Genomic DNA, 16,522 nt, shown 5'->3' with positions numbered 1-16,522 from the left:
CCTTTCTGGACAGTAGTGAGAGAATTATACAGTTTTTCGCAATACTGTTCTTCTTTGTGTTAAAACATCTGTGATTTTAAACAAATCAGGATCATTCGTGGCTTTTCACTTAAACAAGTGGCCTCAGAGTTTCCTCGCTTCCACCTCTCCTCCACCCCCCCCCCCCCACCCCCGCACACCACGCAGCTCATTCCCTAGAAGTACAGCATACTGAAAGAGTTGAAGTAGGGGCCACATACAAAAATTAAAAACAACTTCGCATAAGAATGGAGGCTATGAAGGACGCCATAGAAACAGTTCAAATGCTAGCTGCCAAGCTGAAGCTTACAAGTACGTTTTTCCCAGTGTTTGTCTTTTGCTCGAACATCTACAGTAATATTGCTTTTCACTTTTAACGTACTGCAAATCTGTAATCTGTGATACGACTAACACGAAACAAATTAACCTAGAAGTAATCATTGATATAAAGTACTATGGATTAGCGATGAGTATTAACGCCCAAAAGCATAAATGTCTCCGAGGCAGTTATGGACCGTATAGCTTCGTTCCACTTGAGACCAAAGCACTGAGATATCCGTCAAGTCTATCTACGCGTTTAATCATTGAGTATTATTTATTCCCTCAAAAATATTAAACTGCGATAATGAGAACTGATGATGGTATTAGATCTTCTCGAAATATTCGCTCTTCAATTCCGCACATTTTTCGGAGGACGGATGCCTTTGTCTAGATCTTTGCTGTAGCAGTCTGAATCTTGGCTGTTGAGGAAACTTTCCAAGTAGAAAATCGTCTCGTCGCCAATGATTTGATCACCCGAAAGAAGAGAAAGAAGTCACAAAGTTCTACGTAAGTATTTGGAGGGGGGGGGGGGGGAGAAGCGGAGAGGAGGAACGGGGCGAGATCGTCAAAATTCTGTAGCCGAGACAAGCAGTACGTGTGTGACCAAGGTGTCCTGTGTGTAATGAGGTGGCACATAGTTGTGGAAAGGAAACTAGCGGCACTGACCTTCGTCCAGTTCGAAATCCCGTACAAGACGTTGAACATTGATACACGCCTGATTTTTGCAATGTCCACAGTCATCGTGATTGCGATACCACGGTTTTCGAGAACCAGGGCTTCCATTTTTCTTGTGACTCCAGGTTCCTGGCATCACATATACGTACATAATTACATGCACACACCTTACGGTACGTGGCGGAGGGTACACTTCATCACAAGTCATTTCCCTACCTGTTCCATTCCCAAAATTAATGAGGAAGGAACGACTGTCTATGTGCCTCTGTATTATCCCTAATTTCACCTATCTCATGGGTGGTGGTCCTTAGGCGAAACGCATTTTAGAGGCAGTAGACTCGATCGGCAGTCATCCGCGCAGATGCCACTTCTCCAAATTATCTCAGTAATGCACCTTCCTTCCAGGGATTCCCATTTGAGTTCCCGAAGCATCTGCGAGACATTTGCTGGTTGTTCGAACCTACCGGTAACAAATCTGGGGCGCGCGGGCTAGCCGCGCTGTCCCAGGTGCCGTGCCACGGTTCGCTCGTCTTCCCCCGTCGGCGGTTCGAGTCCTCCCTCGGGCATGAATTTGTGTTTTGCCTTTAGCGTAAGTTAGATTAAGTAGTGTGTAAGCCTAGGGGCAGATAACCTCAGCAGTTGAGTCCCATAGGAACTTACCACAAATTAAAAAAAAAAAAAAAAAATCTAGCAGTCTGCTTCTAAATTGTAAGTTGCCTCGATGGCTTCCTTTAATCCGACATGGTACGCGTCCCAAACAAATGAGCAGTACTCAAGAATGGATGGCACCATCGTCTTATATGCGATCTCCTTTACAGATGAACCACACTTTCCCGAAACCCTCCGAAGTAATCGAAGTCGACCATTCGCCTGCCCTGCCGCAACACTCACATGCTCTTTCTGTTTCATATCGCTTTGCAACGTCACGCCTCGATACTTCAACGACGTTGTTGTGTCAAGTACAGCACAACAAATGTTATGACATCATACCAGCCGTGCGGTTCTAGGCGCTCCAGTCCGGAGCCGCGCTGTTGGTACGGTCGCAGGTTCGTATCCTGCCTCGGTCGTGGGTGTATGTAATGTCCTTAGGTTAGTTAGGTTTAAGTAGTTCTAAGTTCTAGGGGACTGATAACCACAGCAGTTGAGTCCCATAGTGCTCTGAGCCATTTGAACCATCATACCAGGTTTCTTTTTCCTTCTCGTCCACAAAAAGTTATATTCTTCTACACCTGCAGCAAGCTGCCATTCACCACGCCTACTAGAAATTTTTTCTAAGTGATCATGTATCCTCCTACAATCATTCAACTTCGACACCTTGCCCTAGACAACAGCATCGTCTGCAAATAACCGCAGAGTGTTGCCCACCTCCATCAGATATATTACGTGTATGGGGAACAACAGCGGTCCTATTACACTTCCCTGAGCCACTCCTGACGATAACTTTGTGTCTGATGAACACTCGCCGTCGAGGACAACAAGCTGGTTCCATTTGCTTAAGAAGTCGTGGGTTCACCCACTTATCTTGGAACCCATTCCATATCCTCGTACCTTCAATAACAGTCTGAAGTACGGCGTTGTATTAAAAGTTTTTACGGGAATTTAGAAGTACAGAATCTGGCTGTTGCCCTTCATCCACATTTGCTAGTATATCATGAAAGATAAGGGCAACATGAGTTTCTGGTTCTGAGCACTATGGGACTTTGCTTCTGAGGTCATCAGCGCCCTAGAACTTAGAACTACTTAAACCTAACTAACCTAAAGACATAACACACATTCATGCCCGAGGCAGGATTCGAACCTGCGACCTTAGAGGTCGCGCGGTTCCAGACTGAAGCGCCTAGAACCACTCGTCCGCACCGGCCGGCAAGATGGGTTTCGCACAACCGATGTTTTCCAAATCCTTGGTATATTCGTGGACATAAGGTTTGCAGAGATTCGTGCGTCTGTGGAAACATATGTGCGCTAAGCGACAACTACTAGCCTCATACCTTAACAAAAGCCCTGGTCTAGAACGCAAGAATTTTGTGGTAAAGTGCAACATAGCTGAGCGGGTCTAAAGCTTCTTTCCAGTCACTCAGTGATCAGTCTGGTACGGCAGAGAAAGACATAAAAACGAACGCTGAGGTTCTAAACATCGCGCTTATTAAATCGTTCACTAAGCAACGAACAGCTTCCCTTGGTCAACATGAAACGTCCCCTTAGAACAATTATACAAGACTGTGCTTAAACTGACACACAATATTTTTTAGCGCAACGCAATCTGACTTTCAAAAATGTCTACAAAAAATGGCCCTGACTAACATTAACCTATACCTTTCACAAATCACTTACCTCACCAAAAATCTTCGTTACTCGCACTACTGCAATACAGCGAGCGCCACTACTCCTAGCTAAATAAAAGATTCAAACTACGGAAGGCACTAACTACTGATAGGCATACTTAGCAAATGAAAGCTTTTGATAGAGAACAAACAATGTATTTACCTTAATAGTCATAATATATATATATAGCAGTTCATGACATCCAGTCATACAAATTTCAAAACTCCGCCATCTCTCTCCCCACATCCACCACTGCTGGCGGCTCACCTCCAACTCCGCAACGCTACGCGCCGTTCACATCCAACTGCCCAACACTACAATGGCAGACAACAATGCAAACTAGCCACAGACTGCACACAGCATAGCCAGTGATTTTCATACAGAGCGCTACGTAACGTTGCCAATAAGAAAACATAAACCGGCTACTCATATAGCCCCCATGCTCCCCACAAAAAAATTTACAAATTCTTTTGGGCAGTGGCCAATAGTGATTTGATAAAATTTTTCATAATTACAATAACAAAGATATCAAATGCACACACTTCTTGATACAATGTTGGTCAAAAGCTAAAATTTTCTCACAGTCCATAAAGACAGTCCTGATCGTTCATCACAGTAAAATAGCAGTGTTTTACTCAAAGTCTGAGCAGTAGAAGAAAATGCACACGGAAGTAGTGGATTTCCATGCAGTCTTGAAGAAGTAGTGTTGTCCTTCCAACGAAAAGACAGTGCTGACTCTTGACATGCAGACAGGTAATGGGCCACAACAGAGCAAACCCAGCGCAGAGTGAGTCGAAATTTTGAAGAATATTGGTATTTAGGTCATCACAGAGTAGACCCACTGTAGCCCTGGTAGAGATTACGGTATTGGTGGGCCACCTGAGGTGCAGACCCTCTGTAGTCCTGGTAGAGATTGTGGTATTGGTGGGCCACCAGAGGTGCAGACCCACTGCAGTCCTTGTTGAAATAATGGTACTGGTGAGTCAGCAAAGGTGTAGACCCACTGTGGTCCTTGTAGAGATGGCCAGCAGCCATCTGCTGCGACTGTGCAGGTGCACAATCACCATCGAAGAGTCTTGCAGACAATATAGCAAGTCCATAACCACCACTTGTGCACTCACAAAGTTTTTGGAATCGTCCTTAGAACCAGCAATGCTGTTATCCAGTCCCTTGCTGAATTTTTAAGACATGTGCAAACACTAACAGTCCCTACTTCTCACATATTGTCCATATACTATGACCAACAGAAACGTGTGCAGTGAAATGGAACTTACAAGTTACTTAATTTGATGAGCTGGTGTCAATTACAATTTTATAACATAAGAATACAATTACAAAGGTACAAAATACATCATTAAAGAACGTAACAATACAGATAACACTTGTAGTACAGAATTTACAAAAGAATCGAAATAACATATACATCAGTGTTACAGGAATTATGACATAAGTTCATACATAAAAGATCAGAATAACTTTTGAAACATCAACTCCACACATGAGCATTAAAACAAAACAGAATAAATAATGTCTAAACGCCTTTACAAAGAAAATAAAATATTATTAGAAAAATTCCACAACATAACTCATATCAGCTAAACACATAAAGACAGGAAAACTCAAATATACAACAGTGCACAAACACACAGCTGAATAACACAAGAGAAAAGGGCAGGGTTTGTTTTCAGTGTAACATTTGGTACTGCAGTCCAACCTAAAACTTCATTCCATAGATCTTTCGTCTCATTTCAACATTTGTTTCCACCAAAAAAATCCTATCCAAGCATGCTTTCTGTATTTTTATGTTCACATATTTCTCGCCTCATTATTTATTTTCCATTATCTTACCTCATCATTTATTTCCAAGAAAATCCTACCCAAACCTGTTGTCCCTAAAGCCTACTTTTTGCCCCATATCCTCTTTCAAAATACTTTTTTTGGCCTAACCATTTTCTTATAGCTTCCCAATGCATTTCTTCCAATTCATCACAACTCGTTCTCTCATATAGCCTACCCCATCTTAAGCTAACTTAAATCTACTAAGCTCAGATGCTAAACTAAGGAACGAGGCAATATAGCAGTACAAAACAATTAACACAAACAGCATTGATAAAAAATACAAATGGCAAAGCAAGCAGCATAAATTAGCAAAGCAAATGCAATATTAAAACTAATATAAGGCAATGCGCAGCAAGCAAGAAAAATAAATTCGTAGTAAAACTGGCTTAACAGAGTGATGTAAAGTGAAATTCAGTAGCACTATGCCTGGCAAACAGCAGCAGCAAATGCAATAACTTATATCTAAACATGACATAGCTCAAGCAGAAAAAATATTACATTAAAAATGGCCGTGTCTAGTACCTATGTCGCATCTTAACTCTAGAGTGATGCATCACAAAAACTTACTCTGCAAGAAAGTTACCAAGTCATTAAAATAATTATTTATGCAATTCCTGTGAAGGCAAATGTCTATTTGTGCTCTCTTTTCTAAGAAAGTATATGAGAAACGTATTCTTTACTGGGTCTGTAGACAGAAAATAGTGATATTAGTACATCTATTAAATTTTATAATAACCAATGCTGCAGTGCAGCTAGAAACTAGATATTAAAGAAAATGAGCAAATACGTACAAAGGAAGGCATGAAACATCATTCATTAGCCATATGGCATTTCATAAAGTAGTAAAAAAATCTCTCAACTAGAAAGACAGTACTCATAATCAGGTGTACAGACATAAAATATTTCTCGTCATTTCATTAGACATTTCAGTAAATATTATAAATTAAGAGCTCCACAGTGTTATCATATGTTTTCAAGTTTGAGCGTGTCATATTTGCGATGCTTTCTACAAAGGAATGTCAATAGCAAGTATAATGGCCACTATTTTTTTTCACCTGTGCCTCTGAAAGGCACACACAAATGGCTTTCTTCCAGGCGATTGTCGCGCAGCTGAGTGCCCACGACGCATTAAGTGCAGGTGGTCACTTAACATTCTTACTGAAATATTTACGACACCAGTTTGCACTACAGTGACAGTCTCATATACAAATAAAATTTCACAAGTCGAGAAATTACAGTAGAAAAGTGTAGAAGCAAAATCCTATAAATACAACAGTGTCCAAAAAATTTTCGACAGCATTGTAATAGATTCACACATATACACACATTTCATAATTCTTAAAGTACGATTCTTGGTTTCCAACATCCTTTTTCACATATCAGAGACCCTAACCACTGTTCATCACGCCTTACTTTATTACACATATACATATTCGTCGACACTGCTTCAATATTTCATCATAAGAAATACGTAGCATAATCAAATTCCTCATAAACGGTAGCATCATCTTATTGATCATAAACATACCTCAGCAGCATAATACACATTGTCGTCGTAATAATAACATCATAACACCTCAGTCAAATCTTGAAAACGTCGTAACTTTCTGCAATAATTTCAAAACCTAAAGAAAATTCTCTGCTCATTTAAATAGTGTCATCTACCTCAAAAGTACTATAAAAATCATGATCCCATATCAAATATATCATTCAAAGCTCTCATAGTATCACAATGGTTCTGAAAAAATATGAACAGTTCACAAAGTACAGACAAAATACAATTTCATAAGTATGAAATTATCCAACTGTGTAATTACGTAAACATGTGTCACTAATGTAGTAAAAAAAATGTTTGTCTCTCAGTTAAATGATCAGATAGCTGTGTAATTTATGTGTTAGAGAAATATTGTACCGAAGTGTAAAGTTGTATAAGCAAATACCATATTAGCTAGGGCTCCTTGTGCTTGCCAAACACATGGTACACAAAGTAAGCGTGTACCCCCCCTGAGGATTTATGTAGTTATACCCTCAGGTGTTACAGATTACAGCAATGGAATGAAATGTATCATGGAAAACTTTCTTTGTAATTCAAAAATCTTTAAAAATAAATGTTTTCAGTACAAAATTAATCACTGAAATGCGTGTCCTGTAGCGCTAAATGTGCGTCTTGCTGTAAGATAATTCTGTTGAAGTGTCGTAGTTGTCATCCTCTGTAAGCAAAGTTCTGCTGAAGTCAATGTACTCACCTCATCATAAACAAAAGTAAGATGCTTTATGTATAGATATCGTAGTTATTATGCTTATTGCCGTGATGAAGAACGTACTATATTGTAACGTATTGTTGTGCTACGCAAAAGGCTGTCTCATTGTAGCTATACCACAAAAGTTACTACTAAAACATGTTTTACTTTCCAGAAGAATTCAGAAAACCTGTGCAGATATAAAACAGATACACCGCAAAAACATCATATTAAATTGTCACTCATTAGTAGCGTCGTGATAAAATCGAGTAGCTGTCACATAAACTAACTACTGTGTCATCTGGTATCTCACAGAAAGTACTTTAAATCCGTAATGTATTTTCAAGTAAACCAAAATGTTGCATTCAAATCTCATTAGCAGTACTGGTAAATGTTCTAAGTATGTGAGCCTTATAGTAGTTACGTAATCGTGCAACTAACAAGCAAGAATGAACACACGCAATAACACTGTGTCGTCGGTTCACAATAACAATGCATTCGTCATTTCTGTTTAAATAAGTTCTCTTGGTTCTTTACTGGATATTTAACTTCAAACATTGTTGCATATTAACAGATTCTAAGTCTGACAAAGCATACTAGTAATGTAAAGTGAAAAGTTATATGGCAAAGACAAAGTTAAAAAGTAGATTATCTTTCATTAAACGGTTTTACATGTGAAATGTGGTGTAAAACTTTACTCTTCCTAGTACGCAGAGTTTCAACTTCAACGCAATTATCATGTGGTCTACGTCAGATTCTGTAAGGTCCATTGTAAACTAGAAAGAATTTGTGACTCAAGTGTTTCTTCTTATGTGACAATGAATGAGCTTTAATCAGAACTTTCAGACCAATATATAATTTCTTTGCATTTACTTTACCGTGTAGTTTTCTCCTTTTGTCTGCTGCAGATTTTATATTTATAATAGCCAAATCAAGTATGTCTTTGTGTCGAAGTTTACGTGTATTCGGGAAAGGTACAAGCTCTCTGATTCTGTTCGGTGGTTCTTCAGTCTTCAGTACAAGAGTAGGTAGTAAAGCAGTGGAGTCGTGAGGCATTTCATTCAGCACGTTTTGAAATAAGTGTAAATATCTGTCCCAATGCTGATGCTTTCTGTGACAATAAAGTCTGCAAAGCTTATTGCTTTCATTCATAATCCGTTCGGAAGGGTTACAATGTGGTGAGTACAATGAAATAAAAACAGGTTTGATTTTATGATTCCGAAGCATGCGTGACCAAACAGCAGATCTGAATTGCGGTCCGTTATCTGAAATGACTTTACTAACGTGTCCAACTTCACGTAAGAAATTTTTAACAAAGGCGTTGGATACAGACTGTCCAGTGGCTTTACGTAACGGAGTGAAAGAAACAAATTTTGAAGTAAGTTCAACAGCGACTAGAACGTACGAAAATCCATTAGATGTTCTTACAAGCGGTCCCAAGAGATCAACAGCAGCAAATTCTTTTAATTTAGAAGGAATGATAGGAAACAGCGGAGCACGATGGGCGATAGTAGATGTTTTCGCCTTTTGGCAAAGTTTACAAATAGACAAGACACTTCGAATTCTCTTTTCCATATTGTTAAAATAACAAGTCGTCCGAAGAATATGACAACATTTACGTGGACCAAAATGTGCATAGGTGAAATGAATGTACCATATGAGCCTTTTTAACAAAATCATCTGGAATGCAAAGTACCCATAGCTTGTCATCAACAGTGCAGCGTTTGAACAGTATGTTTTTTCTAACCAGATAATAATGCTGAATTTGTGTGTGTGTTTTTTCATGCCATTTACTTTTGATGTCTTTCCAAATCGGATCTTTATCTTGTTCATGAGCAATGTCCTTTAAAGATGTGGTGATGCAGTTTGACAATGCGACTTTCTGAATGTAAAGGATACTGACATTTTTCTCGAGATTGCCTTCTGTGTAACTTTTCTCAAGCCCAGCCGGTGCGCGTGACAGTGCGTCCGCAACAATGTTCTTATTGCCGGGAATGTAAACTATTGTGAGCGGAATTCTTTCAGAAACAATGCCCAACGTTTTAACCTGTCATGATTTAATTTTGAAGACATAAGAAATTGTAATGCGCGATGATCACTGTATACTTTTACCTGCTTACCAGAAAGAAAGAAACGGAATTTGTTAAATGCCCAAACGCTAGCTAAAGCTTCTAATTCAGTAACGGAATAATTTATTTTAGATATTGTTAGCACTCGGCTAGCAAAAGCAATGGTTTTCTGAACATTAGTGTCATTGTCTATGGCTTCTTGAAATAAATGGGTACCTAGACTGACTTTAGAAGAATCTGTGCTAAGGCAGAAATCATGTGACAGATCTGGATGAGCTAGTATTAGCGCGTTAAGTAACGCTTCTTTCAAAGAATTGAATTCCAACTGTACTTGTTCGTCCCAGTACCAAATAGTATTTTTTTCCAGTGAGAGACCAAAGTTTTGGTGAAACATATATTTGCATATTCAGAAAACGACAGTAAAAATTTACGAGACCTAGATAACTTCAGACTTGTTTTTTTGTGAATGGGACTGGAATGCCTCAGATTGCTTCTAACTATTCAGGATCCGGCTGGATACCTTCAGAAGAAATAATATGTCCCAAAAACTTCACATTTGTCCTACCGAATTCAGACTTTTCCAAGTTAACTGTAATTCCAGATTCTGCAAAAATATGTAACACGCTGTTGAGGATGCGATTGTGTTGTTCCTATGAGGCTTCTGCTATCAGAATATCGTCCACATATAAGGTGATGTGACATTTTAAGAACTCAGGTAATATGGAATTTAGCCTGCGAATGAATGCTGCCGAAGAAATGTTCAACCAAAAGGAAGTTTCCGATACTGATAACAAACGCCGAAACAAAGGAAAGCTCTGTATTTTCTACATTCTGGATGAAGTTCGATGTGATAAAAGCTGGATCTGAGATCAATAGAAGGCAACAGTTTTACACCATTAAAATTTTGAAGAAGTTCTTCCAACGTTTGCGGCCTGTCTGTTTCAGGAGTGATGATAGTATTGATTTGTCTCGAATCTAAGACAAGCCTGATCGATCCATTTTTCTTCTCAACAACACGTAATAGATTGTTGTATGAGCTTACTGCAGGCTCAATAATGCCCTCGTCAAGCATAGATTGTATTTCTGTTCTAACACGGTCCCTATAATGTGCCGGAATTACGTATGGTCTAACACAAAATTTAGTATGCTCACGAACACGAAATTGGTATTGAAATCCCTTGATTGGTCCTGTTTTTAGAGTATAAACTGTGGAATGTGCTTGTAAAATCTCCAAAAGGTCCTGCCTATCACTGTCACTACAATTGTCAATTGTTTGAATTTTATTTTGAATTAACTCATTAGTTTCAAATATGCCGTCGATATCATCCCTGTCAGTACTTGCACAGTGATTGGCTCTGAGTACTATGGGACTTAACATCTATGGTCATCAGTCCCCTAGAAATTAGAACTACTTAGACCTAACTAACCTACGGACATCACACACATCCATGCCTGGGGCAGGATTCGAACCTGCACAGTGATTGTTAGTGTCTAGTTCCGTAGAATATCCCGAACTGTTGTCTAATAGAAGGTAAAGCCGATTAATTTCCTCGTCATGGTTTGAGAGCCAATCTTCAAATTTCAGAGCAATTGGCTTACCTTCTTTCTCTAAACTTATTTCAGCATCGTGAAAGTTTAAGATCGCTTTGTATTCATTAAAAAAGTCTACTCCCAATATAATTTCCGTCGACAATAATGGGACAATAAGAAAGTTCATAGAGAAGCTGTGGCTTTGACAACGGAATTCTAAGTTGGTTTGTTGGCGTACATCTACACTTTTTCCAAAGATTGCACCTTGTAATTTAATCTTACGTAACGGAAGTGTGGGGCAATCGTTCGATTTGTTGCATTTGCTAAAGGCTGTTTCACTAATTACTGAAATCGGACTGCCAGAGTCAAGTACTGCCGCAAATTTTACGTCATTTACTGTAATGTGAATCACAGGATATGCAATGTTGTTATGATTTACGTCGTGTTCCTGGAGTAAGATGTCCCTAATGTCTTTTATTTTTACGTAATTACTAGCTACGGCAGCTACGTCGTCAGTTTCATAAGTACGTTTTGTGGCTGCCAGCGGTATAAGTCATTGCCTATTGTGTCCTTGTTGGCGCGCGTCGTTATTGGGATTTGGAGACCAAACTTCTACAAATTCACCTTGTCGAGAGGGCCCTGCTCTGTTTGAATCCCGCCAGTTCTGTTGCAATTCAGGTCTGTCGTTACGATCATATCGTCTGTCGTCATGTCGGTAGATTCCATATTTTCTTTCTTGTCGGTCACGTGGTGGATAATTTCTCCCTGAATAGTAACTGCGCGCTGGACCATTGCATCTAAAGTTATTCTTTCTCCCTTGTTAATAATTATTTTGGTTCCCATACTGTCTGTTTCTCTGATTGTCTCTGTGATAGTCATTACTGTGGAGAGGTGATCTTTCCCTGTAATTATTACTACTCTGCCAATGGTTGTCATACGGGTGGTGTCTGTTTTGGTCACGGTTTACGTTGTAAGAATAGCTTTGTCGTTTATTATTTCTGTCATCGCGGAATTGTGACAAATGTGACCTGTAATTGTTGTGCTCTTGTTTTCGCGTTCCGCGATTGTCAGTGTCAATTTCCAGTTCTTGTAACAGTCCCTGAAAAGCTTCAATGTCGTCTTTGCAACGTCCTGCTAAAATAATATGTCGTAAATGTTCAGGCAATTTGATTAAGCAAATGCGGATGAGTTCTGAGGGGCTGTATGGGTTTGAAAGATACTGATTCTTATGCAACATGTCTTCAAAATGTTTCATAAGACTGGAAAATTCAGATTGTTAGAAACGTTTCATCATTATGATGCTATGTTTTACTCGGTCTTGTGTCGCTTGAGACCAATACGCTGAGAGGAAGGCATGATAAAATTCTCCTTCACTGTGGCAATCGTGAATGACCGATCGCATTCTTACAGCTGGTTCATTCTCTAAATAGCCACACATAAATTCTAACCTGTGCTCCAATGACCAGTTGAGAGGAAAACAAAGAGAGAATTGATGAAGCCATGCTTCTGGATGAATGTCGTTGTCAGAATTCTTAAATGTTTTGAATTTACGCGTAGTAATGAACAGCTTATAGTTAAAATCATCGTGTCGGCGAGTCGCACATCGCTCATTGTTACTTCGTTTCGGCGGTTCCATCTCAAAATCCAATGCGCCTTGCCAATTTCTTTCATAATTTCCGAAGTGTCCTGTGTTATTATTTTGCGGTTGTTGCGTATTTCTATGTCCCTCTTCCCATACTGGAGTGCGAGTGCCCTCTGAAATATGTAATTCTTGTATTACTTGTGCCAACTGATCTTGTACATTCCGGATTTTTTTTTTGTTTTTGTACTGTGTATTCATTAGATTTTGATTTTGTTTGAATTTTCTAATTTGTTCATACTCTTCAGTGTCCGTGAAGGCTACATGTCTTGTGTCATTCAGATCGTCACCTACCTTTGTAGATAAGTTAGTGAACTGATCTGAAAGTTCGGCTACTGTATCCGTTAGTGAAATTATTTCCTCTGTATGTTTTTCTGAACCAAGTTTCAGAGTGTCCATTTGTGTCGAAATCGTATCTACTGTGTCTTTTAAGTTTTCCTGAGTTTTTGCAAGTTGCGTAACCGAATCGGTAGATGCAACTGAGTCAATTTTAGCTTGCAAGGTGCCGTGATTTTCATGAACAATATTTTGCAGTTCTTTTATTGCTGCTTCGTGATTCTGTAATGCATTTTCATGACGCGAAATGTAGGTTGGAGATGCTCACAAATTTGTGTTTTTACGTCGCTACAGACTTTTTGACAGTTCGATTCGATTTTATGTAACTCAGTAGTTAAATCTTCACGTGTTTGTTCAAGCGTGGTGTGAAGATTTTGTTCCATTGCGTCTAACTGTTGCTGTGTTTGTCTCTGGTGTTGTTCCATTGTGTCTAACTTTTGAAGATTTTGTTCCATTGTGTCTAACTTTTGAAGATTTTGTCCCATTTGTTTCTGATTTTGTTTAAGCGTTGTGTCTAACTTTTGAAGATTTTGTTCCATTGTGTCTAAATTTTGTAGCCTTTGTCCCATTTGTGGCATTAACTGTAATAACAATGCACTGGTGTCTGAAACATGTTCCTCAGTGCTATTCGACAGTGCATTTGATCCAGCAATATTCGCATTTTGAAAAGCAGAAAATGTGTCTTGATTTATTTGAGAAAACAGCGAGGATGCAAAACCTGAATCTACAATATTTGCAAGATTGTGTCCTGTCGTTTCGGAATCCTGAGGCGAGCTGTTGTCGACTGATCGATCGATAATGCTTCTTTATTCACTAATTGTTTCACTGTCTACACCATTATTTGCCGCCCGCTCCATTTCCCTATGCACAATTACCAAATTACTACTTTGAATGTCTGTTAATTCATTACACAGTGGTGCTGATAAGCTACGCTCGTCGTCACTATTATTTCTCAGTTTACTTTGAAGCCTAGTGTTACGTTTTTCACACGCCATTTTTGTCACAATATTTCACACGATAACACAGAAAAGCACAATTTTAAGAGCAAAAATAAGAGAACACATTAACATAGCACTGAAAATTATATCTAGTTAATTGCAAGCGCAGCTGCGAAATACTTGGTGCAAATCTACATGCATGCCACAACTGTTTTACTGTACGACAGTGAAAGACTGCAACTACACAGGAGATTCTCTCTACAATTACGCGCTAGCAATAAACAAAAGCTACACTAACTACACAAACTACAAGAAAAAATCAGAAGATTCCAGTGAGGTATCCTCGGCTATGGGTCGACATATGAAACGTCCCCTTAGAACAATTATACAAGACTGTGCTTAAACTGACACACAATATTTTTTAGCGCAACGCAATCTGACTTTCAAAAATCTCTGCAAAAGAATGGCCCTGTCTTAACATTAACCTATACCTTTCACAAATCACTTACTTCACCAAAAATCTTCGTTACTCGAACTACTGCAATACAGCGAGCGCCGCTACTCCCAGCTAAATAAAAGATTCAAACTACGGAAGGCACTAACTACTGTTAGGCATACTTAGCAAATGAAAGATTTTGATAGAGAACAAATGATGTATTTACCTTAATAGTCATAATATATATAAAGCAATTCATGACATCCAGTCTTACAAATTTCAAAACTCCGCCATGTCTCTCCTCACATCCACCACACCTCCAACTGCGCAACGCTACGCGCTGTTCACATCCAGCTGCCCAACACTACAATGGCAGACAACAATGCAAACTAGCCACAGACTGCACATAGCAGAGCCAGTGATTTTCATACAGAGCGCTACGTAACGTTGCCAATAAGGAAACATAAACAGCCTACTTACAACCATACTAATAAGAATCTCTTGTGTCGAGAAACAACTAAAAGAGTTAAAAACAATTAAGTCCCAAGGTGCATATGGAACCCCAATTCGGTTGTACAAAGAGTGCTCTACGACATTGGCTCCTTACATAGCTAGCATTTATAGCGAAACTCTCGCCTAGAGCAAAGTCTCAGGCGATTGGAATAAAGCGAAGGTTACTTCTGTATGAAGGGAAAATATAACGAACCCGCAAAATAACAGAACAACATCCTTGCCATCGATTACTCGGTTATTCGTCGTCGAGACCTTCTTAACCACTCTGGAATAGTGTGCGCCATCTCCTCAGCGTGTCAAGTGGTGGTGCGTGGGTGGGTGGCATACTTTCAGTTTGGATTGTTGCAGGGTTGTCAAGCTTCAAGCGCCTAGTGAGAATTACCGCACGATATTAGTGGACTCAGTAATATTTTCCTTTGCCTCTTCTTGCGGCATGCTACAGTATTGTGACACGAACATTTCAGTGTGCGTCAGGGCTGCTGTCATGTGCCAGAAAACAAAATAAATTACATAACTTAATTGCTTAAAGTTTATAAATAAATTGTTTGCTGTTCCTCATATTTCGTATGTCAGACGTAGTCCGCCCACTGCTCCATCGAATTCCATTACCCACAAACAGCAAACGACTCGCTACAGTGATGGGTGCGTAAACAATGTCCGTGTGAGGCAGAGCTCTATTTTCGTCGAATTAGTGATGTTTCCCCCTGCGTTAATAGTTGCATACGTGACGGTCATCACCAGATAGTGGTAGCTGTAATAGTAGCAGCATCAGCCACATCTTTATTAGTTTTATTCATTCCACAGACTATTTTTAAAGTATTGTTGAGAAAGTCATGCCTTTACAGTTTACGAACAAAGAAAGACATTGTCGATATGTACAGGCGTTCACAAAATTCAACAGGGATATGACACGTACTTAACTACCGCTTTGTAACAGGAACCGTTAATGATTTTCCGCGTAGTAATTTAGGGTAGCCACAGAAAATCTAGGCGTTTCAGTCTGGAACCGCGCTGCTGCTACGATCGCAGGTTCGAATCCTGCCTCGGGCATGGATGTGTGTGATGTCCTTAGGTTAGTTAGGTTTAAGTAGTTCTAAGTTCTAGGGGACTGATGACCTCAGATATTAATTCCCATAGTGCTCAGAGCCATTTGAACCACAGAAAACCTACATCAAGTCGGGTGGACGGAGAATCCTCTATTGTGTTTGGCCAGTCTATTGAAACCAGCGTCACCTTGTCTAATTTATCCCTAGTGTACAACACTATTTTTTTTAATCATTCTTGGAAGGAATTGCTATGTAATGCCCTTGACATTTTCCACTGCAACTTGCAATTTACTTCTCTGAAAAACAAAATCAAAACCCCACGTAATGTGTTGCTAGGCTCAAAAAGGGAGAAATACTATTATTATCCAGTCTGAATGTTTGGATGAAGGTTTACTGGAATAAATACCAATAAAGTGGGTAAGTGTGTCGTAAAATGGTAATGGTTTTCTAATAAAATATAACTGTGTTACACCTTTGGCAAATAGTTACCATCTTTTATCAAATAAATCCTTAACATGCAGGATATATTGCTTAGTAGGTGCTATAAAGCTGCTTTCAGATGGTTCAAATGGCTCTGAGCACTATGGGACTTAACTTCTG

The sequence above is a fragment of the Schistocerca piceifrons genome, chromosome 5 (assembly GCF_021461385.2).
Source record: "Schistocerca piceifrons isolate TAMUIC-IGC-003096 chromosome 5, iqSchPice1.1, whole genome shotgun sequence".
NCBI classification, from domain to species: domain Eukaryota; kingdom Metazoa; phylum Arthropoda; class Insecta; order Orthoptera; family Acrididae; genus Schistocerca; species Schistocerca piceifrons.
This window is presented reverse-complemented; position numbering follows the sequence as displayed.